The 24,295-nt window shown below is 39.7% G+C and overlaps 1 protein-coding gene across 1 annotated transcript in view; it reads left to right on the forward strand.

The window, feature by feature from the left end:
- Positions 1-4,012: 4,012 nt before the first annotated feature.
- The window catches only part of LIFR (LIF receptor subunit alpha), an 86,965-nt gene continuing 66,682 nt past the window's right edge, over positions 4,013-24,295 (forward strand). Inside the window, exon 1 of the mRNA XM_030236778.2 lies at positions 4,013-4,242. The gene's annotated coding sequence lies outside the window, so the exon portion shown is untranslated. The remainder of the gene's footprint in view (positions 4,243-24,295) is intronic.

Genomic DNA, 24,295 nt, shown 5'->3' on the forward strand with positions numbered 1-24,295 from the left:
CCTAGTAGACTTCCAGTCCTGGGATATGGAACAGTAGTGGTTTACCCAGCACTATATACAGCACAAACCTTACTTTCCCCCCCTTCCCTTGTTTCACAGAAATGCAAAAAGTTATGAGTATTTTCTCTTTCTAGCATTGTTGTTTGGAGTTTTTAATCTCTACGCAGAGTATATGTGTTACCTGACAATAAGTTACCTGTCTGTCTGCCTATGCACCACTAACATAATTCCTTGTTAGTCTTACACTGTGGAGGATCTGGGATATACATAGGTGAAACAATCCTCCTAACTTTGGGATGGACAAAGCATTGCTAATGGTTCTTAATAAGAAAAGACATTCTGGAAAAGTAGACACCAGACAAAGAAACTATAGGAATAAAAGTCAGGGCTGTGGAAAAAACCATTCTGCTTGTGGGTTCAAGTCTGATTTCTCCAGAAAAGACTGTCAGACTGTAGCAGCTGACAGGCTATTGTTCTTTACAGATACAGAATCTGCTGAGACAGGAAGGTGCAGAGAGGGATAGCTAAGTTTTAACTTGCATGCAAAGCACTGCCAGGACAAACAAGCTTTCTGGATCATTTCCTAACAAGAAATCAGGATGTTGTTTTACTTAAGGGATGTATTAACAAGAGAAGGCTGCTGAACTAATGATCTCCATGTCATACACAATGCCACAAACTTCCAGAGATGAAACAATCCAGTGAAAATTATGGTCCTGTTCAGCAGAAAAAATGCTTGACTACAGCCAGCTAAGGTGCACTTACACTATTTGGCTTAACATTCTGCAGCTGTGTGTGGTATAAATGGAAATGAAAGGTTTTAAAGGGATTTAGGTCAGTATTCCTTCTACTGTGCTCCTTCTGACTGGTGTAGAAGCTCCAGCTGGATGTGGAGGAACATAGTAGCTCCTCAAGTCCAAAACTTATCTTGTGATAAAAGATCTTAATATGGTTATAAATCTGCAAGTTCTGCCATTCCTTTAACCTTTAGCCTTCATATATACTGGCATAGGACAGGGTTTCCCAGAACAATACACCCTGTGCCTGTGTCACACGAACACATAAACAAAAGAGATGGTACTTGGTGTAACTGGAAACATCTTGAAACAAACTCAATATTAATAAGCATGGAATCTTTGTGACAATTCCAAAGGAAGACCCTGCATTCTTGAACTCTTGATTGAGTTTAACTCTGAATGAGAGCCTGAAATGAGAGAGCTGATTGTAAACACTACTGTGAAATACTGGGTTGTTTATTTGGAGACTCAAACCAGACATGCTAGAAAGAACACAGGACCAAGTATTAGAAAGTTGTATGCACACAAAACCTGCTCTTAAATTCTTTGAAGGTTAGAGATAAAATAATCTTTTACAGCTTTTTTTGTTATTATTCTGAGTCTTCATTCTCTTCTCTGACCCTTCTTCAGTGTTACTTGTGGTGCTCCTGTCATGGAGAGTCTGTGTTTCATTATCAAGGCCATGGCTGGATACCATCATAAAACCCTTCTTTAGAGCATGCAGGAAAAAACACACCATGCAGTAGCTGACCAGACATCTCTATTTCTGAATAGTTTTTGACTGAAGCTTGCATCCAAGTATTCAGTTGGAGAGGATTCTTGTGTGGCAGATGGCTGATTGACCATGAACATCAGATAGCTCAGTCCACCAAAACAGTGGTATGGTTATAAAGGCATGGAGAAAAAATGTTTTCTTTTGTCACCAAAAATGAATTTTCTTCCAATAATGTCAGTATGAGAGCGAATGAAGGCTGAGCAGGGGGCAGGAATGAGCCAAGCTGAAGTACAAAAATAGTTAAGGAAAAATCAAGTCACATTTTTATTACTTTAAAATTACACTATACTTTTCTAATATAAATAAGCTCACAAAACAAATATCTAAAATATTGTATGTGGTTTATATTAAAAAATCATACTATCAGATGGTGAATTTAGGAACTGATTCCTCATACATGCAGGATCAGAAGTTACAGACTGAATCACCCAGTTAATCTCCGGACTGTGGCTACTGAGACAGAATCTTGTCAGTCCCCATGGTGTCCCCACAGGCCTTATCTGCGTTGGCTGTGCTCACCTGGGGCCTCCACACACACTCTGCCCCTGCAGCTAGGTGCCTCTTTTAAGCTCATGTCAGGGATTTAGTCCCTGCTGAAATTATGCTGTGGGAATTCTGATCTCTAGCTCAGCCACAGCCCAGGCTAGCAGTGGATCCCATTGATGATCCACTGCCTGCAGAATGATTCCCTTGCTTGTTCTCAGACCTGTCTCATTACTCTGGACCTGCACCATTACTGTTGAGCTGTGTCTTCCCCTGGGATGCCCTCATCAAATCTTATCCTGGTCCTGATCTGTGGATTTACTTCATGCCTTACCATCAGACCCAACATACTACCATGAATTCACCTGATAACCTGGATCCTTTGCTGACTCTGGCTGCCACCTCTGAGCCCATGCTGCTCATCTTCCTTGGCCAGGGTGGGGTTTGGGCTTTGCCCTGCTAGACTGGTATTGTGCTTAACTCCTGGATCCTCTTCCCTTAAGGAACAGCCAGTCCTCACTGCACCCTGAAAGGTCTATCCAAAGCACTGTTGCCACTGTCTTTCCAAATGACTCTGTTCCAATTACAGGAGAACTCAAACTATCTATGCCACATTTCAAATACATTATTTCAATCTCATTTCAGCTTAAAATACTGCATAGGCTTTATTGCAGAATATTTTCATGATTGGTAGGGACAAAAAGAGCTCCAATACAGAATAATTCTGTATTCCTATGAGCTCATATGGGACTAAAAGCAGTACATCCTCACTCTTGGGTTGAATATCCTGCTATTTTGCACAAATTATTTTATTTTTTTCCTCCAAATATATAACTTTATGTGTGGTAGTAATGCCACCCCATTCTTTAAGTCAGAGTCCTAGAGCTTTATTATTTCCTACATCTATGCTAGTAGGGTGGCCCAAGTTGCTTGAGTGAGAAGGAGACAATTAAACTGACAGCTGTCTACTGGGATGTAGTGGAGCAAATAGCTGTCTGTACTTGAAAAAGAAATTGTGCTTTGGATACATGACAACATGGCCAATCTCTTTGAACAGGGAGAATAAATAAAACTGTCTGTTCCCTGAAATAGTGTCTGACTATATTGGGAACACTCAGGTATGACTCTGAAAGCTGCGGCTTCAGCAAGCAAAAAGTGATCACAAAATAAATAAAGAAATGAAAATACCCACATTCCCACACACTCAAGCAGAACAGGGAAAATAGAAAGGATAAACACAGAGTTCAGTTTATTTACTTTGTTTTGAATTAAAGTCAGTGTCATTGCTAAGTGCAACAAGGGCCTTGGAATGTTTTTCATATAGGTGAGGCAGTCTTTTGGTTAGAAGAGAAGCAGTTTGAGTCAAAGTGCCTCAAGAAATAAGCCAGACTTTCAGACTGCCCAAGCCTCACTCCAGTCTAAAGCCTTAATTAAGTCATCATTTTAGGGTCATTACTGGAGATTTAAGTTCTAAATTTAAGTACTCAGGGTTAGGAGTTATCCAAAACCATTCAGGTCAAGAGCAGCTCCATGGACTTCATCAAGTTTGAGATCAGGACCTTAATGGGAGTATTTAGCTGCTATGTACATCCACAGAATAAATATGTAATATATTTTTAACATATGCATTCCTACAAAACAAAGCCATATATTACATACTGGCTTTCCTTCCTACCTAGCATTAATAAAGAGGGTTAAGCATGCCATTTTCTTTTTTTTTTTTTTCTCCTAAGGCAACCCATTTCAGTTATGAACAATCACGTTTTTGCAAGTTAAAGATTACACAGTGAGTTATTAACTTTAAACACCCTTCATTCCTGAAAGCTATGTGGTAGAGACATTTTAGGTTGGGGCAACTCCTCTTACATAAGAGAGTTTTTCTGCCAAGTCATTACCTCAGACACTTTTTGTGTTGTAGGTGAATATTTATATAGAGATTTCTCCTCCTTGCAAAAGGGCTACTGGAGAGCCTGGATATCCAGAATATGGCAAAAGCAGAAAAAAGGCAGTCTTGGGCTTGAAAATACTGAAGAAAAACATCTCCAAAAAGGATAGACAAAATGAAACCAAATGCTGACTTGTAATCCTGTCTTCTGTGAAGTTTTCCTCCCTCCCACCGCTTCCAGCATAAGCAGAGCTCCCTTGACACCTTGCAGAAACTTAGGAGCACCTGGCTGGCTCTCAAGGGTGAGTCTGAACTTGTCTATGAGTTCACTAGAAAAACACTAGCATGTTGTTCTTCTTCCACCTGATATTTATTTTCAGTTTGCCTACAAAGGCTCTGGTCAGTGCAGTTTCTTCTTCTCAGAAATTACACCAAATGAATGCTGATATGCTTGGCTTGCAACTTAAAGTCCTAAGTTAAGCAGCTGTCCTGAAGGTCTTGGGCTCCCTTGGGTGCCTGAGGTTTCTGTGTCCTTACAAAAAGAATAGAGAAGATGACAAAAATACATCCTCCTTTATTTTTTTCTTTTCACTGGTTTGTTGTTCTGGGGACAGCATGTGCTAGTTAACAAGTTCTGCCCTTTGCTATTGTTATCCTAAATTGGTACTCTTTGGGCAACCAGAGGGCTCTGTTGTTAGGCTCCCTTTTAATGTGTATTTCGATTAGGGCCAGCCTAAAAAGACTACTGTGGGTGTCTGGCTGGAGCCATACAATAGGGCTCAGAACTGCTCAATCCCATTGTTAAGGTAAAAAACATTAACGTGTTTAACAGGGAGGAAAGTGAGGGGTTTCTCACTAAACTACAGTCAGACTTTTAAGGAGTGGTGTCTATGAATGAACTGGAGGAAGGCTGAAAAATCCTGCAGAAGAAAAATGTTTTGGCTCTGAAAAAGAGGTGTGAGCATAGAAACTTTCAGACATTGGCTTGGTTCTCACTCCCATTGGAGTCAGTGAAGATGCCTGTAATTTGTTTCAAAGGGAGAAAACCATGCCAGCATTTGTACAGAAGTATTTTTTGTATACTTCAATACATGGAACCAAAGTTCTGGCCCTTCTGTAGCTTATGTAATGGAGTAATCTCCAAGGAAAGGGAAAATTGGCTGCTATATAGACGTGGAAACATTCATTAATCATTGGATCAGCACTCTAAACATTTCCTGTTTATATCTAGAGTGACACTTCTTTAAATTATATTGCCAGCTTCAATTTGGCATCAATGTCTTATTTTGTAAAAACAAGCTGTTATCAAATTTAACAAAAATAGAACAGTTTCCATGAAGAAAATTATTCTGAATGGCCTTTGGTTCAAATCATATTTCAGAAAACAAACTTTTTTCAAAAGTTTTCATCTAGTCACCTCAGATTGAAAAACTGAAGGAAAACTGGTTGAAAAAAAAAAAAAAGTTTGAAATTGTACTGCATTGTCCACTTTAGCAGAAAAAAAATGAATTATTAAAGAGATATGGAATTCTCTGGCTCAGGTCATAGTAAATGAGCCTGTGGTGGATATCTTTTTAAAAAGAAACTACAGTTGTACTGCTCACACACAAAAACATCCATTCTGATTATTGCTGTTTGTCCGTCCTGCTCTCTCAGAATTTCCATCATCAACAGTTCTCTCTCTCTCCCACCCTTAGTGCCCTAGGCCTAAACCTACCTCCTTTGTCTCATCAGGACCCATTAACTCACAGATTTTAACATGTTTCAGACCACTACATGAAATGTATTAACAGATTTTGCAGGTAGAGAGAGCAGAAGGAACGGGGGGAAGGAAAAAAGGCACCTGAAAGCTAAACCTTCTAAAATTCCATTTCTACCAATTGTCTTCAGCATGACAGGGCCAGGTTTTTCACGGTAAATGTAGACTAGCAATATCCTGTAATAGGGAAAAAAATCATTTTTGGCACTGAGTTTAACTGGTAGAGAGTAGCTGTGTCTATCCAGTTACCAATTTTGCCCTCCAAGATGGGTTGGCTGTACCCAGACCAGTAGCTGTGACTGATTCCTGGAAGCATACCTGGGAATTGTCTGGGAGACCCCCACTTGGCTTCAGCCAAAGCCATGCCCCACTGTCCCACTGCCTGAGCAGTTCAGCAGTGAAGGCAGCCCATCAAGAATCACACAAGGTTCCTGGATCTGTTTACTGGTGTGAACACAGCCTAGTTTCTCCCTGAAGTGCAACCACTAAGGACACTATACCAAAAGAAAAAGTGCAGTAAAAGTTTAAGTTATGAAATATTCTGGGTTCCAGGCTCTCTGTGCTGTAATCATGAAGTTTCATTTTGACTGTCTGATGTATCTCTCCTCTCCCCTGCACACCTAGCCAGGGAAGATCCTATATGGTAGTGTCAGTACTGGCAAACTCTCTATTCCCTGGGGTTTATAAGTGAAGAAGAAAAGGAGTTTATGAGTGAATACAGTGAAGAATGCATCCAGCCTCCCAGTTTTTCCCTTGCATGTGTGCCTGCTTTGTGTTTTCACAAAGCATGAAAACACCATGCCCAAATATCAAAATCCCACATCTCTCACCCCTTGGAAAACAGGTAGATGAGTAATTTACCTAAGGCATGGTTGGCTAAAATATAGTAAATACCAGAACACTGTGTATGTTCCTGCTTCTTATCTGTTCTGCTGTTTCAGCACATAAAAGAAACAGGCTTTAGTGGCATATAAACTGCTGATGAAAGTGTGAGTCTCTTGTCATATTTTGTGTGAAATAATGGTGAATCTCAGAGTTCGACTTGCAAGGGTTTTTAGTAATCCCAGCAGAAAATCATTGATGCCCCAGTGTCATGACATTTTTAAATCAATTCATAAACATTTCAATAAGGAAGGATGTATTCTAATCCAAGGAAATTCTTCACAGTTTAAGAGAAACAATTTTAAATTCAATGGGTTGTATCAGAAGAGGCTACAGAATAACTTAATCTAGTAATAATTTGTGAAATTCAGGTCGCGGGATATGGCCAGCAGAAGAGCTGTAAAACTTTGGCTTTTTGTTAGAGCCGTCCTGACATACATTACCCACAACAAAGCATTTGGCCTTTGCCTCTACAACACTGGCTTGTTCTGTGGCAGAGCCAGGAATGCAGGAATGTGGCTCCCAGCCAAGCTGGTGGCAAGAGGAGAATGCCCTGGACCTGGAGGATTCCAGCTCTTTCTGTGTCTGCATCTTTTATCCAGCACTTTGTGACATTTGAAGAGGGTGCTTTTCCATGCTGCCCACAGCTGCTGTTCCCTCTCCTGCATCTGCCACTGTCACAGTCCCAGCCCGGGTGGTCGTGCTGGGTTTGTGCTCTGCGGGCCAGCCAGGATGTGGCTATTGAAAAGGCAAACGTGGGGAAGGCCAGAGCTTGGCTATATGTGCAGAACAGCAAGTCAGACAGTGTTCACAGGCTGAGAATACCACACTGTTTGAGCTAAGGGAAGCTCTTTGTTTGCTTTTCCTTGCACTAGCGACTGGGTTACTTCAGCCTAATAGAAGGCTCTTTATTTTATTTTATGCTGTGTGAACCTGACCCATCACAAATCAATTACAAAAAGCTTATAGGTTCTTTCATCCTGCTCCTCCCAGGAAGGACAGCTGAGAATAATTCATAATGAATAAATCTGATAGTTCCCAGAAGACTGTACTTAGTGGGCTTGAAGTTCTTCCTTCTGTTTCAAGCATTCACTGAGAGAGACAGTGGAGTTTCGGGTGAGGTAGTAAGTAGTAGAAGAAGAGATGTTTTACACTTCATTTTTACCAGTGGGCAATTTCTGACTGTTCCTCTGATGTACTCTGTAACTCTGGAAAGCATCATCACCCAGAGTCCTCCCAGGAGATAAAGTCAGGAATAACTGCAGAGCAGCAGGGCTCTGGATTCTTGCTTGACACTTCACAGTTCCCCCTGACATCTGAATGTACCAATTTCTGGAAAGTTTAAGGTTAAGTGAGTGAGTATTTTATTCTGTTGTAAAGACTTTTAAAGGATGAATTCATCCTGTGGCTGTGGGTCCAGATGTTGAAATTGACTGAGGCCCACCTCTAATTCTAAACTCAGTGGTAGACTACAGAGGAATTAAATTTATCAGCAAGAATTTAAATTACATCTTTTCCCAAAGCCTGTTTATATTCTTTTCTTTAATCATACTTTCATTGGGCCAGCAAATAATAACATTGTAATAGCATCATGCCAGATAAGCCACTTCAAAACCAGGAAGAAATAAAAATTACAAACACTGAACTGGCAGAGAAGATGACCACTGGAGATTGCCCAAATGGTGCCACAGTGTCTGCAGACATTACAGAGAGACAATGGGATACTGTAGAAGGGATAAGAACCAATTCTGGAGGCAGGGTGTTTGTTCTGGACATGGAGAATCACAGCCTCTGGGATTTCTATTACATGTGCCATATTTAAAGCCATGTGAAAAGAGTATGTAGGTATCTAAAATCAGGTTGAACCTCTGGGATTTTAGATGGGAGTGGAGATGCAAATGCTTTTGAGACCTTACAAGTCACTATTCTGCTGCTTTAAATACTTTAAGAGTTTGGCTTTTTGAGACTGAGGGGTGACACAATCCAAGTTAAGGATTGTGTAAGTACTGAGTAGCCTCCATCCCCATTCACACCAATGGGAGTATGGAGATCCTGTCCTCTCAGTGTTGCTTTGACCCATCATTTAAAATACTTAGACCCAAATGTAAGCTCTGACCCACATGAAATTGCTGCAACAAGTGGTGGTTTTTTGTCAGCTTTTTAGTTTTCTTTCCACCTTGCAATGGGGTTGTGATGTATATCTTGAGTTTGCAAATTACTTTGGCAGGAAAGCATTCTGACAAGCAATGTCACAGTATATTGTGTTCTTGGGTTTAGGCCAAACACATAGAAAAGAAGCAGGAAGTAGGTCAAAATTTTATTTCATCCCTTATATTTCTGTAGGAAGAAGCTAGGTGGGCCCAGAAATCTCCACATAGAGAGAGAATATCACACTTTCATCATCACTTCTGCTGATGAAACTGTTCTGGAAGGTTTTCTCTTGCCAATCAGTCTTGCAGGTCCAACACACTTAGTGCCTCCAGGCTGAGAGAGGAGCCCAGTGAAGTTCAGACTGAATAATGCAGAACCTCTAGGTATCAAGGGTGTCTCAGTCCTAGAACCTCCATCTGTTTAGATGACTGGAATGAGTGAATTAAGTCCCAAGGCATAGGAAAGGGAAGATAATTCTCTACCTACTACTGCATAGTGAAGGAGATATGAACATTTGTGCAAGGAGAATACACAGCAAACAGTACCCACAGCAAACAACCTCTGACTCACCACATGGTTATTAGCTAACTTTAACTTAAAATTTCCTCTTAGTTAAAGGGAGAACCCTGGGCATTTGGAGTTTGTACATCCTTACATCATTTAATGTAGCTAACAGGAGGAGTGCTTAAACTCCCTATTGCAGCATGGACATCCAAGGACTGTCTGTCTTTTATGCTAATTGAAACACTTGTTGCTGCTTTGATTTTGTGCTTAGCCAGCCCCAGTAACTGATTGCAAGGAGAGAGCTGTTGCTGGCAGTTGAGAGCTGCTATTTGTGAGCAGGCGTGAAGTTGGAGGACTTGGACAAGAGAAGGAAGCCTGATCTGTTGCCTTCCTTCTCAGCTTTGAAGAACTCTCATAATTTGCAACATATATCATGGTCACTTTATGAAGAGAAGTGGCAGCAAATCAGAGGGCTTATACATGGGAACTAACACATAGATACCTGTATGTTATCTTGGAATGAATTGTGTGTGTATGTGTGTGTAGGTGTGTGCGTGTGTGTGCCTGTGCATGCACACGCAGGAGTGTGACATGTCTCTGCCAGGAAAGGCAGGGAGGAATTCACAGCTGTGGATAACACAGATGCCCAGAACTGAGCTAGTCACTGCACACTTCCTTACAATCAGTGGTGAGAAACAGGCACTTAGCAGAGCACAATTCATCTTATCATCTGAAATTATTCACCTTTTAAAAAGGCTGTTTCTCGCCATTATCTGTAAATGAGCAGAGATCCTTGTTGCAGAGGTGTAACATGAAGTGAGATGAATCCCAGCTTTCCTGTCTGAGCTCTCTGGAGTATTCCACATGCAATTTACTGCATTATCCGTTACTTACAGTGCTCTTTGTGTGACCTGGGCGTTTGCTTGCCAAAGCCAATGAGTAAACCTGATCTGAATCCAACTGAAAATTATAACAGATTTTTCCACACAACAACCTCATTATTTATTACAGTGGCATATGCTTTCTTAAATACAATCTGAAGTGCAAGAAATCTTCAGGTTTTGAAGGGTTCGTTTTAAAATTAATTGTTCATTGATCTACATTATAATGTGATTGCACAGACAGTAGTGTTAGCACAATCAAAAGAACTTCGGACCATGCTATGGGTCAAGAGGCAGGAACCTCAAACTAATATTTTTGCTAAACTTTCTCTTACTAGAAAGAGTGTGAAGAACTGATTTGGCAGACAGTTACAAGGTGAATGACTTAACTTCATCAATAAAACAAGCAGAGTAGATACCTGCCTCCTGCAAACCCAGCTGGCTAGAATGTTACAGGGCATCCCCAGGAGGGGCTAAATAAACAGTAATGTAAATGTTCACATTTCAGTAGCCTCTACATTGATCACAGTTTCACTTGACATAATGGTTGCCCAAGGCAACCACTGGAACTAAATGATCTTTAAGGTTCTTTCCAACCCAAACTATTCTGTGGTTGAATGATTCCATACAGGTGCATCTTGGAGATGCTCAAGGCAGTTCAGGTCCTCAAATTAGGCAGAGAAAGTGTCAGATGACACTGACCTGGTTAGACATCCTTTGCTTATTCATATTCAGAGATAATTATTCAGGTGAAAGAAAACGGATTCCTGAGATACACCCAGATTCATCCTACCTAGTTTCAGATGCTGAGATGTCCAAGTCAGTCCAGCTGTTTTAACTCACTGTGCAGAAAGGGACAGCCCCAAAGACCAACTCAGATTTGGATTTAAATTTCTCTCCATATCTACCCTGATGATAGAGGGATCCTAGAATAAATAAGTACCAAATGTAGATGCTCTGGTTACATGGATGAACATATTTCTGTTAGCACCTTAGCAGCGCTGTAAGGCATTCATAGGGTCCTCAGCAAGTCCATCTGGATTTGGTATGTCAAGGGAAGAGCATATTTTTCCCTAGTTACTCAAGCACAAGTTATCAGTTGCTGTGTTTGCTGGTAATCTCAAGATCTCATTCCTGAGAGTGCTGACAGAGGCATGTGTGGTGCAGATCTCAGGCTGTGCTAGCTAGAGGGAACAGTACTTACAAACAGTTCATTAACTCCACTTGCATTAGGTACTTACACAGCGGATGTTTACAGGCTGTCTTGGCTGGATTTATAATGGCAAGTGGTTGCTAGGAGGCGGGAAGAGATTAATCCTAAACAGAAAGGAAGGCAAGAGAATCAGCTTTTTGAAAGGGCAGGAAGGATGACCCAGGAAACGACAGGCCTCTCAGTCTCACTTCAGTGTCTGGTAAGGTTATGGAGAAGTTTATTCCGGGAGGTACTGGAAAACACCAGAAGGTCAGTGCAGTCGTGCTCACAGCCAGCAGGAGGGTCCTGCATGTGGAGAGCACTACTGTCTGCACTGCCAGAGAGTAGACCACTGCATCAGGAACTGGCAGGCACTTTAACCTTTCCTTCCACTATAACTAAGAGAGAATTCTACATACCCTACCTCTTTCAGCATGTTTGAGATGGCAAACAGAACTTTAGTGATCCCATAGGGGGCTCTTTGTTATTGCTGGAAATAAAGAGCCTTGTGCAGAAGTACTGGAGAGTCCAGAGAAGGACCACTAAGGTAATTAATGTATTAGATCATTGCCCCTATTAGGACAGGCTGATAGAGCTGGGAATGTTCAGCATGGAGAAGGGAAGGCTCATGGAGGGGTCACATCAACATGTATAAAGCCTGAAGAGAATCTGCAAACAAGATGAAGCCAGGCTCTTTCCAGAGGTGCTCTGTAACAGGCTGAGAGGGTGTCAGCACAAACTGAAGCACAGGAGGTTGCCTCTGGACAGCAGGATGCACTTTCTTTTTTTACTGTAAGTCCCACTGAGCACAGAAAGAGGCTCCCTGGAGAGGGGGTAGAGTTTCTAGCCTCAGAGACTCTAATAGTCTACATGTTCTATGTAACTCTACATGGTCCTAGGCAAGTGGTGACCGGCTTGAGTGGGGGAGTTGGACCAGATGACCTCTAGAGGTCACTTCCAAACTTAGCCATTATGATATTCTATATAATAGAATAGCCTGGAAAGCATCTGTGTGGATTTGTGGTTGTCAAAGCTCGAGGCAAGAAAGTTGCCCTTGCACATGCAAGTGGATTTCAGTGGGGAAGAGATCACTTCCAGCTTATCTTTGGATGCCGCTGTCCTTGCAAGCTGTTGAGGAATTAACACACATGACAGCACTAACATTTACAGGAGGATTTTGGATCTATAGAGCTACATGCCTCCTACGCAAGAATAGCTGAGAAAAATTGTTTCATTGTTCCTGATACTTGTTTTTACACTCAGGAATCAGCTTTTCTTGGCATCTTTCCATCTCTGGAACCCAGCTGCCAACAACCTGGTTTGGGTTTAGCTGACCTATTATTTGCTTTTCATTTTAAATATCAGAGACCCAAAAAATAAAAAAAGGCAAATGTCACTACAGCAATGAGAATGTATTAAATAGATTTTCTTTCATATGTGGTATGTTCGTACTATGTGTGTTTGTTAAACACCTGGCCTATATCCTCCTACAGTCATGCTTGAAAGAAATCCTATGCATGCAGGTTACTCCTCTTTCTCAAAAGTGGCAGCCTGTGATCCAGGACAGCAGTAAGGAGTCCTGCTGGCTTTTGCAAGGAACCTTAGAACATTTCCATTCAAATTCATCAGATAAATAATAAGTCATAATTTCTCCTACTTGACAGGAAAAAATAGCTTTCATTAAACTTTCAAATAAGCTGACATTCTACTTGTTTGGACTCAACAGGAGAAAAGAGATCATGTGAAATTGACCTAGGGAAAAATAATTTTGGGGGCCCTGGTGTGAGTAGTTTTATAACTGAGCTGAAGCAGAACACACATAATAAAAGATCTCAGATTCATGTGGGTGAAATAATTCTGCAAGTGGTGGACCCAAAAGATCCTGGCACAGCACAGTTCTGTTTTCACTGCCAGTTCCTATCAGAAGTCACAGTTCTCATTTTCCTTAGTCATAACTACAGCCTCTGCCACAACACAACTTTTTTCAGCATGAAACTCATGCCACTTCCCAAGTTGTATTCAGAGACATTCCCAAACACTTGTGGTAGGGTTCCCTAATATGGAAAGTATATTTGAAGAATGGGCAGAAAATGAAAATGTTATGCAGTCCAGAATCCTCTGGTTTCATACCTTATCCTGTATATATATGAAATGTGCCAAATTGGTATCCCTGTATGAACTGAGCAATGTACAGTAACTATGATTTGTGTAGGGTAAGTGCTTCCTGTTGGCATTTTAAAGCATTCAGAGGCAGGCTTAAAATAATGCACCAGCCCAAGAAGTTCTTTAAATAGCACAGGAAATTTGATGACCTCTGAGTACACCAGTAACAGCACAGGAAAAGGAAAAACAGAGATCAGATAAGACCTTGCTAACAGGAATGACAGTGGGATTATATTCCTCCAGAGGTTATCACAAGCTTAATTCTGATACAGGTAGAATGTCACTAATAAAGAGGATATTCTACCAGGACGAGTTATACTCTCTTAACTACGGAGCTCTTTCTGTGGCAACAGACAGAAACCACATTTACCCTGGTTTTGATGGCTTGTACATCTTTAATGATGCTTCCAGAGAATTAAGGAGAAAATGAACAGTGACTTGTGGAGAAGGTCATCATGGAAACATTTTTTGTCCTGTTGTCCTTCTTGAACACACTGACTGCTTGACAGAAAAACTCTTGCTATCAGATGCCACGCTTGGTTACAGTTTTAATTATAGTCCTACAACTAAAATTATAACTAAAACTAAACCTGTAACTTTGTTACAATTTTAATTATAGTCCTCCATATTGGGAGGAGGGGGCGAGGGAGTGGGGAGCCTTATTCTTCTGGCTGTTAACAGTGCTGCTGTTAACAGTTACTGCAGAGTCCATCTCCCTCCCTCCCCCTTGTCTGTTGATTTATGTGGGTGTTGCCACACAGAATTACTTGATAATCTCATTATACCTAATCCTGTTTACTCCTACAAAGGAGACTGGCAGAGCTCCCTTGTTTTCCTATTCCTCTTTTCCTTTAGTTATTTCAGTTATTCTCTATAAAGCATGAACTTTCAGAGTCAATGCTTATCCTGTTTACTGTCCTTAATTCCAGACTCATCAAATTCAGCACCCTGCCCTATGTCTTTCGGTAAATATTTCCTTTGAGTCAAGCATCGCACAAACATTAGCTGTAGCTCTCCTTATGTTCAGTTCATGTAATTGCATTATTCTGATGCAATTAAAGCTTCTCAAATGACATTTTGCACTTACTTTACTTGTTATCTTTCATGCCTTTAAAAAGTGGTCTCCTTTACAAGGTTTCTTCATGGGCAATGCAGCAAAGACTAAAAGCTGTAAATGTCTGCACATACTTTTGGCAGTTGACTACAAAGGTGCTAATTAAGGCAGATTCACTTATTTAGGATATTTCTAAAGCATAGGGAATCATGTATAGTTTTGGTGACTAGAAGCTCTTAACAAGGTTACTAAAAGCATGTAAATGGTGTTGATATGAATACAGGCATTAGGAGCATGCCCATAAAAACATAAATCTAGATAGTAGTCATAAGGCAAGATGAGAACCATAACCACACCTACCTGTTTACCTTTTTAGGTGCTGAATGTAGTTAACAATAGCATGCTTGACTTGATAAAGATTTCCACAGAAAGGCTTAGTAATTTTTGATTTACTTGTTTAGTGCTTGTGAAATGTTCTAAGGAAAATGAAGACTTTATCCTTATTTATATAACCTAGACAGTGAATAAACCCATTTCCTGAGTTTGTTTTAATCGAATAATCCCATTCCGAAGTGGTGACTTTCAAAAGTACTGCAGTACACACTATTTAGCACTATATAAAGTTTTGGAGGAGAAGAAGGCCCACAATTTCCCAGTAATTACTTTTATACAGTTACAAAAGCTAATTGCATTGCAAATCTTCATAGAATTTCTATGCTAAATGGAGCAAGAATTGTAGGGGAAAGTAACATCACATTGTTGGCTCAAAAAGAGCAGATGAGTTTTCTGGGAATGGAATAGGAACAGCTCTGCTCAAAAATCTTACATTCAGTCTTTTGGACCAAAATGTATTTAAGAAGATTATTTACAGCTTAAGTACTGCATCTATCTTACTTAGTTATCTGTTGTACCTGAGAAAACAGTTTCAGCATAGTCACACACAACTTTCAGCATCCAGTATCAACTGCCAGCCCAGAGCTGCCACACTAGGCATTAGGCATTGCTGATCATTTTATTGCATCAAAGAGCACATTGAGGCTTTAATAAGGATCTCCACCAGGAAAGTTTTCAAGTAGGAATGATTTTCTAAGTAGGAATGATTATCTGATTGTGACAATGCAGAATCTTACTGTGGAGGGGAAAGAAAAAGGTTTCAGCACAGCCTCTGAAGTTACAGAACCTAAATTCATGAGAACAATAAAGTTCCTGTATTTTAGGGCCCAGATTTCAGTACCATGTTACTACTAGAAGCTTCTAAAATCAGTTGCTATGTAGCTGTTTATCTGCTTAAAAGAACTGTGTTTGATCCTTCCTTTAACATTTCTGAAATTTCCACCATCAAGCATTAGGCCTCTCTATTGACCTTCACTCAAAAATCAGATAGCAAGAGGAAGTCCCTGTAAATGGAAGAACTGGTTCTGCATTCTTACTCCAAATCTTTTAAAGAAGAAAGATTTAAAATTGGGTCCTGCTATCCCCCAGCTAAGGTCTCCAGTCACTGCCCTCTGAATTAGATGTTTTAGACTGCTTAAGTTTTTCTGCTTCTCATAGAATACTAAAGTACATCCTGGGAGGAGGGATAGGAATCACAGCACCCCAGAACTGTGTCCAGAGCAGCACCTCTCTTTTTCTTCCCCAAAGACTATTTCAAAAGTTTGTACTGAGTGAGGAAACTTCTACAGGAGAAATAGAAGACAGTTGCCCCATTTGACATAGGAATGATCTGCTCTCAAATTTGAACCAGATGAGATCCCAGGTCACAGGCTGAGTGTTTTAATTAACAGGCTAATAATTTATTAATGGAGAATTTTTTTTTTTTTAATGAGAACAACTTATTTGGACACAAACTGATCCAGCTGAGATGCTGATTCACAGAAATTGGAGGTATACACACACAGACTCCCCCATCATGTGATAGGAAACACATCCCACTAAATGGTGCCAGTTGTGAGGGAAAAGGGAGGCTGTGACCAGTGCTGTCAATACACATATGCTTATTGTTTTGTCTCAGGCAGCTCTAAGCTCCAGTACTCCCGGCTCTGACAGCTACTGGACCTCCAGTTCTTGGTTTGCCGCATGCAAAAGATGCTGGGTGTTCAACCAAAGCCTGCTACTTTTATCTAGGTGAGATGTTACTCTTTCACATTGGTGAATGTTGTCATAGAATTGACCACCAGTGATGTCCTTAAAGATTTACAGCTGTGGAATTATGTAAAGCTGAGCCCAGACCTAATTTCCATTGTCTTGCTCTTTTCCTCTACTTATCTGCTTCCCTATAGAAATGATTCTTAAAGTACAGAGGCCAGATCTGCAATCAAGTATATCCTGTGTATAATAATTTACCATAAGAATCCATTAGAAAATGCACCTATTATAATGGCATAGGAAGCATCCCAAGTACTTAGCATTTCAGAATTTTCCTCAGTTTCCTTTGTTTCTCTCCTTTAAAATTTGAAAGCTTTTATAGCACAGAATATGAGCAGAGCATATTCCCTGGGTACTTCAGGATGTTGGCCTCTGAAGTAATGGCTTTTTGAGACAGCTGCTGTTCTTTCTGCTGCCTTTCTTGACAATGCCAGCCTGTTTACCTCATCTCCCTTTGCTTTTACCTGTAGGAGTCTTGCAGAACTCTTCACTGCTGGGCAGTTAAGAAGCAGAGCCAAGAAAACACTTGACATTTGACACAACTCTTTAATTGACACCTGGGTGAAAAACACATAGAGAATCTGTGCATGTGCAGCTTAGGAGTGTAACTTGGTTCAGGCTGCAGAGTGCTCTATAGCAGAAGACTTTGTAGTCTTCTCTACTTCACTGAGTCATTATTAGTTTTGAGATAATGACTCAACAGAGCATTTCAGAATAGAGCTATGCTTTATTCTAACATCCACTTGTGTTCAACAAAGAAAGTAATTATCCACTTGAGTTAAAAAATGCTTATATAATTTGCTGAATCAACCCTTTACAAGCAGCCTGATTTTACCTTGCAGTGCTTCTCTTCCTATTTCATTGTAGCTGTGATCCTGGAATCCCAACAGCAGGAAAGAGTGACTGTGCCTTAGGAATACAAACAATGAATTTGAGATTAAAACATTCTGAGGAGAGACTCTAAGTCATTGTATCTTTTTATCAGTTAAATTAGATCTACAGTGGCAAACCCACCCTGCAGATATGCACAGACACAGATACACAGACAGATATCCAGAGAAAGGCATTCATGCTCTTTTTGCTTAGCAGGCCACATAGTGATTTTTTGCTTTACAGGAATTCCCACAGACTTCTAGACATGACATGATGAGAGCATGATGTCTTTTGCCTAAACAGTTTCAATTGATTTTATTATGAAAAAGGAATATTGGAATAACAACTGTAGAAGATAAGCTTCTTCTTCTGACATTATAAGTGCTGACAGAAAGGGCATAAAAATGTATCTTCTGTAAGATGTCTCAAAATCTCTGACAGCTACATTTAGTTTTGTGTTTGGGCTGCTATTTTTCAAAAGCAAGCAAGGACAGAAGTACTCAAATTCTGTGAACTGTGGCCTTCATTCATTAGGTGCCTTTGAAGCTTAGACTTACTGTTCCATTCTATGAAGTGCAAGAAGTATCCTCTGCTCTACAAATCCTAACAAGGCATGCAGGGAACTTTGTTACCCAGGGCAGGAGTACTCCAAACTACAGCGCAGAAAATATAAAATGACATGCATGTGACAGCCTTTTAAATGAAGTTGGTTTTATCCATGCTGATTTTCTCAGACAAGACAAGCAATAGTTTAATTGAAATAAACATGATGCCATGGTGGTGCCATGAAGAGAAAAATGTCTTTCAGAGATGGTTCTACCAAATGGAAGGAAAGGTATCTAAGGCTACTTCTGCTTCCTAGGGAGGATCATCATTATTTATTTTAGCAGCAATGGTCAGAAGGAGGAAGAAAATCAAGGAGGATGAGATTATGTCTCTCTATATCACCAATGATATATTATCAATCCTCTGAAATTATATTCTCCATTTTTATAATCCTTGAAGGAAAAAAACCAAACAAACTGTCTAGCTAGTGGAGCATCCTGAACATAGGGAATATAAAAATGTACTCCCAGCAAAGAAATCCCTAAAACCATACAAGATTAATTCTGCCTTTAACAGTCTTTAAGAGTATTGCAAAGGGTGGTACCAAATAATGATGTATGACTTCAATACAAAAGGAGCAAAGGAAGATGTGGAAGGCAGGGATCTAATGTTTATTAACTGGTTTTGTCACAGTTAAGGATAGAGCTGAATAGCACAAAAATGTTCTTAATAAAAATGTTCAAGCATATCCTTTTATTGATCAAAGTTGTTGCCAGTAATCAGACTGTACAATTTGTCTCAAAAGGCAAAGCAGAAGAGTTATAAGAGTTGATAGCACAAAAATGGTAAGAAAAATCAGTAGACAAGTTACAGGTACAACACAACACCCTGGAGGTGTCCATAAAGCAGTCTAGAACAGGTAGCAATTAAAAACAGGCCTCAGGAGACATCATGAGAGATCAAAGATGATAATTCAGATAACTCAGGAGAATTGTAGGTGTGAGGACAAAAAAGCATTGAAAGAGCTCATGGCAATGTAAGTGGAGACAGGCATGATACAGTGAGTACAGGACCCCCAAGCTGATCCTATTCTAAGAGTGATGTAAGCATGATTAGGCAAAAAAGCACCTGGAGGACCATGCAGGGTTTTCAGGATTTGGTGAAACAAATGAAGCAAGAGGAAAATTAACATAATGTGGGAGTGTTTTATGCAAGCTACAACACATGGGGACAAGATCAGCTGTGAATGTGATAGCAAGAATGCAGTTATGGACAGAGGGAGAGACGGAGGGAGGTTTTAGTGACTTTTTTTGTATAGATGTGTTAAAGAAAGCCAAGCTGTTTGAGAAAGTTTATAGGAGATTTAAAAGGCAGTTTAAGCTTTCATCAAGAAAAAAAATGAAGAGTGGGGAATTTTAGAACCAAATAATTGTAACCAGAGAGATGATGGAAAGAACTTTGTGGGATGGTGGAATAAGATAGATTTAAGACTATAGAAGCTGACTTTGTTGGTCTGTAAATAGTTTTTCTCCATCATTTTTTAGAAAGTGTTGAAATAAAAAGTAATAAGTGTCATAAAACTTCCTAGTCATTGTACCCTCTTGTGACATTGTAAATACCTTTCCCTTACACAGAAGAGATGAGCTAAACAGAAATGTGGTTTCTGGAAAACAGGAGTGGGAGTACACAGAAAGACTGACTTTGTTGTGTCTTCTTGAGATGTCCTGGGAGTCATAGCACAACTATAGTATTTTCTGGAGAAACAGAAATTAGGTGATCTTCACTAGTCCCTCTGATGTCACTAGTAATTTTGGTGCTTGCCGTAGAAAGAAGATACATAGAATAATTGGACACCTCAGGGAAGTAGAAAGAAAAATGGAACTTAAGATAAATGAAGATAAAGCCAACTTAGATCAGAGAATTTTAGACAAGCTTCTTTATCAGCTGTTAATTGTAGAGATCAGAACATTGGCAGTTAAAGTACCTCAGATAATTGACAATCAGAATTTCAATGGGAATGCAGAAATTAATATCAATATGAGAAGGTAAATGTATTAGGAACATGTGTTACTTTATTTTTAAATCATAACACCAGAGTTTAGAATACACAAGACAATTTTAATTCATCTTGTTTTACATAGAAGTGACACTTGGTGATTTACTACAAAGACAAATAAATTAAATAACTTCGGAAATAAAATACTGCTCAAGCATGTGTGCATAAGAAAATTAATTAGGAATAATGGGGGGGTCAACAAAGAGCATGAATAGTCATTTAATCCCCATAGTTTCAGTGGTCAAAATGTGTGGTTTAGATGACCCAAGGCAGACCAAGAAGCATCTGGGTAAAGCTCTTCCATTGCTGCTTGAGGCTGGACAATCAAAGGAAGCCAAGTGGAAGCACTGAGTTAAAACTGTGTTCTTAATACGTGTGACCAGCCACACAAAAAAATGTGCTCTAGCAGAAGGAGTTTGGGGCAAACTAAGGAGTTGTGAGTCATTATGTTCTCTAAATCCATGAAGGGGGGAAGTCAGCAAGTATGTGGGAATGAAATGGACCACCAGCAGAGAATTATGCCTCGCAGGCATACCCACATGCCATGGGAGACAGGCGTGTAACAGAGGAGCACATTGTGATCACGGTCTGCCAAGTGGTGAGCAGCCCAGATCCTAAGCCATATCATTTACATCATTCCTGAGTTGCTTATCTAGGTCTCAAAATAAACAAAGGAGGAGCCTTATATTTTAAGCAGTTCACTTCAGCTTAAACAGAAGTTGGAACATATTCCCCAAGCTGAAAAAGACAAGGGGGATGTCTGTCTCCTGGTGTCTCTGAAGCAAAAGTGAGCTGTGCTTATCATGCACACTGTACTGCTGGGCTGGCCAGAGAGACAGGACTGAAATAATAGCAAAAATTGAGATGTAGCTCACTGCTCATTTGTTATGAGCTGCAGGAGCTTTTCTGCTCAGAATAATCAAGCAGTCTGTGGATTTCAAGGCAGATTTAATTGCCATTATGAAGGAATATTCTTTCTAACTTATTTTCTGGAGACTCTAGCTTTTTACCTAGATATTTGAGAATGCACCTACTTCTGCCGTGAAATACACAGTAGTGAATAATAATGTTCTTGGTTCTTGCACTTAAGACATTATGCCTGGTGCCAAATAACATCTCAGTAGCAATATGAGTTATGAAGTTACATTGCAGTTTTCCTAATACAACTATGTCACATGCCCAAAATTGGGAAATACAGTGATTTTTTTTTTAACTTCAAGAGCATAAGTAAGTTTTGGATGCTCATGCTTAAGGATGCTTTCCAATTATCTAAAGCAGGAGTGTATAAACTGTCTTGTCCACTCAAATGCAGCTGATCACAATTGATTGCCAAACTGTTTATTCTGTATTCTGCCATGATAATTGAGGAAAGTGACACCTTTAGGCTTGGAAATCTAGAGAAAGGTGTTTCCCTCCTGTAAGCGATTTTATAACAGAATTATTTTTTAACTTAGCTTTCTGCTAAATTTTATCTACATTTGAATACAGAGATAAAAGATTCACTAGTACTTTCTGGAAAGAGTAAGAGGCAGAGAACGAAGATAAATTACTTTACAAATATGTTCCAGATTTGAAGACAGGGTGCATCAAATGTTACTATAAAAGCTGAACCAAAGTTGAAGCTAAATCTATATTTTAAGAATACAAAAACAACTTTGGGTGAGTCACTGAGAACAAAAGCAACCACAAAATTTGTGCACAGTCTATACAGTGACCTTGACATGATTTCCAAAACCTTTAATTTCTGTTGGTTAGGAGAACTAAACACATTATTTAGACAAAATGCTGTGTTTTTGCAAAGTTTATGCTCTGCAAAAATGAAAAGGTTATTGAAGGCATTAACTCTTCAGTGCTGCACAAATGTGGGAAGGAAGTGTACTACTGGAAACTTGCACAGATCACCTTGGAAATGAGAGTCTGAACTACTGACCTGGGCTGCAAAGCATTCTTTGAAGAGAAGGGATATTTTCCAGTACATCTTTTAATAGTTTAGAGCTTCTTTACTGGTTGGATTTCAAGATACAGTATGATGAAGTAATTCTTATATCATAAGAATTAGATGCCTAGTTTGCACCAGACAACTCTGACCCCTAGTATGGCCACAGACTGGTTATTTAGGCTGTTATCATCACTGAATCACTAAAATTCCTCTTTGTGCAACATTTGTCACCTACTGAGAACATATCATGGGCTCTCTGCAGATACTTGTCCAAGTTAATGAATCTGTGTTAGTGAAGAAAGTTTTCTGGGCTCAGAGTCAAGGAACTTATCCAAAGCCCACTGGATTCAAAGGGAGCTTTTCCATGACAAAGATTTAAACAAAGCCTGTTACTATTAACATGCAGTCCTGGAGGGAATGGTTGCTGTTCTTAAAGACATATTTTATCAATATCAATGTTTTTGTGGTATCAGTGGTGTCAATGCCTTCTGTGGAAGAAGACTGGTGAGAAGGCCATCATTAACATAAAATATTTTCTGAGTTACACTGCATGAAATGAAGAAAATTTAAAAATCTGTCATAAAGTCTTCCAAAAAAATAAATTGCACTTAAATGGCTTCTGTTTTACATGTGGTATGAGCACAAGTCAGTGAGGATGACATTGGTGAAAATAAATAAGCAGTGTAATGAAAAATTTGGTGCCCCTAAACATCAATATAAATTCTTGTCACCTTCTCTCCTATTTGCCTGAGTCATGAGTGTGCTATCCCTTCTCTTTACAAGCAAAATGAAAATTTTTCACAGATGTTACAGGAAAGCCTATATAAATTTTTCTGCACAAGTCAGCAACAGTGTGAACTGGAAATCATATATTTATTATGATATTTTCAGTGCCATGGGTACTTTGAAGAGTAAGTGCAGGTCTCTTTTGTGTAGACTGTAAAGAAACTAGTGACCTAAAATGTTCTACACATTTGGTAGGAAGCTGCATATACAAGGCAGGTATTCCTCAAACAGTGTGTGTGACACAGGCAATCAATATATTTTTTTACCCCTTCAGTGAAAGACAAGTCATTCTGTAGAAACACATCAGATCTCACCAAGCAGGAAAATAAAAGCAGTAATACAGTAATTGAAGCACTTACACAGACAAATGGAACCCTGGGTTCTGGTTCTGCTTAGAGGGCTATTCATGTTAAACAGTGAGCGGATTCAGGGCACAGTCCTTGGAGCAGGGGTCAGAATTCAGATCTCCCCTTCTTGTGACAAGTATTCAGCTTGACACATTATAGCTGGAATCTGGAGAAATTTGTGCTGTTCTAGTTTTGTATTGGCTATCTTTAGGCATCTTTTGCAATAAGAACAGTGACTGAAGGCACTTGCACTCAGTGCTCAGAGAATTAGTCATGGAAGCCAAGTGCTCAAGGGCGAGGCCATGTGTGACTTTGAAGCGCCTAAGAAAGAAGCAGATATTGGAAGCCAGACTTTCCAAACACTCTTTCAAAACCTCTTCCAGCCCTGATTCTCTTTGTCTCTCAGTAGGCACAGGAAAATAGCTCACAGCATCTATAACAGAGTAATTTCCTGTGAACTAATACTCAAAATTGTAAGCCTACATTCTTATTATGTTACTATATGTATGACCCTCTTACTTATAAATTCCAGTCTAAGGATAAGACTGACAGAAAAATTATACAGATACTGTTCAGAGTGCAGGAGGAAATATGCTGAATAGGTCATTATTTGGCCATCATCTATGTAATGCAGGGGCCAAAAATGTTGAAAACAGATTTTTTTTCTCACTGTGTATATTGAAGAAGAAAAGGTTACCCAAGGTTTTCTATGCATTTGGCTCAAGGATGCTGCAATATGAGAACATGTGATTTGTTAGGGAAATCCTATGTGACTCCTCTACAGCAGCTAACCAAGTAAACAAGAAGTGAGCTGGAACTTTCTGTACAAGGACTTTTACTGGAATCAGTCGGAAGCTTTTGAATACACTCAGGCTTCCTCGGGAGGTTCCATCTGTTGCTGCATGCATTATCTCTCAAACAAATGAACTTTGAACAGTTCATGATTTTCAGATCAAGGACTTCAGAAAAGGTTTTTCATCCCCTTACAAGTTCAAGGACATGTTATCATTGTCATTTCTATGTGAATTGATGGACTTTTACAAAATATGTTCTAGACTTCTATTTTTAATAGGGAAT

This window comes from Serinus canaria, chromosome Z, assembly GCF_022539315.1.
Source record: "Serinus canaria isolate serCan28SL12 chromosome Z, serCan2020, whole genome shotgun sequence".
NCBI classification, from domain to species: Eukaryota; Metazoa; Chordata; class Aves; order Passeriformes; family Fringillidae; genus Serinus; species Serinus canaria.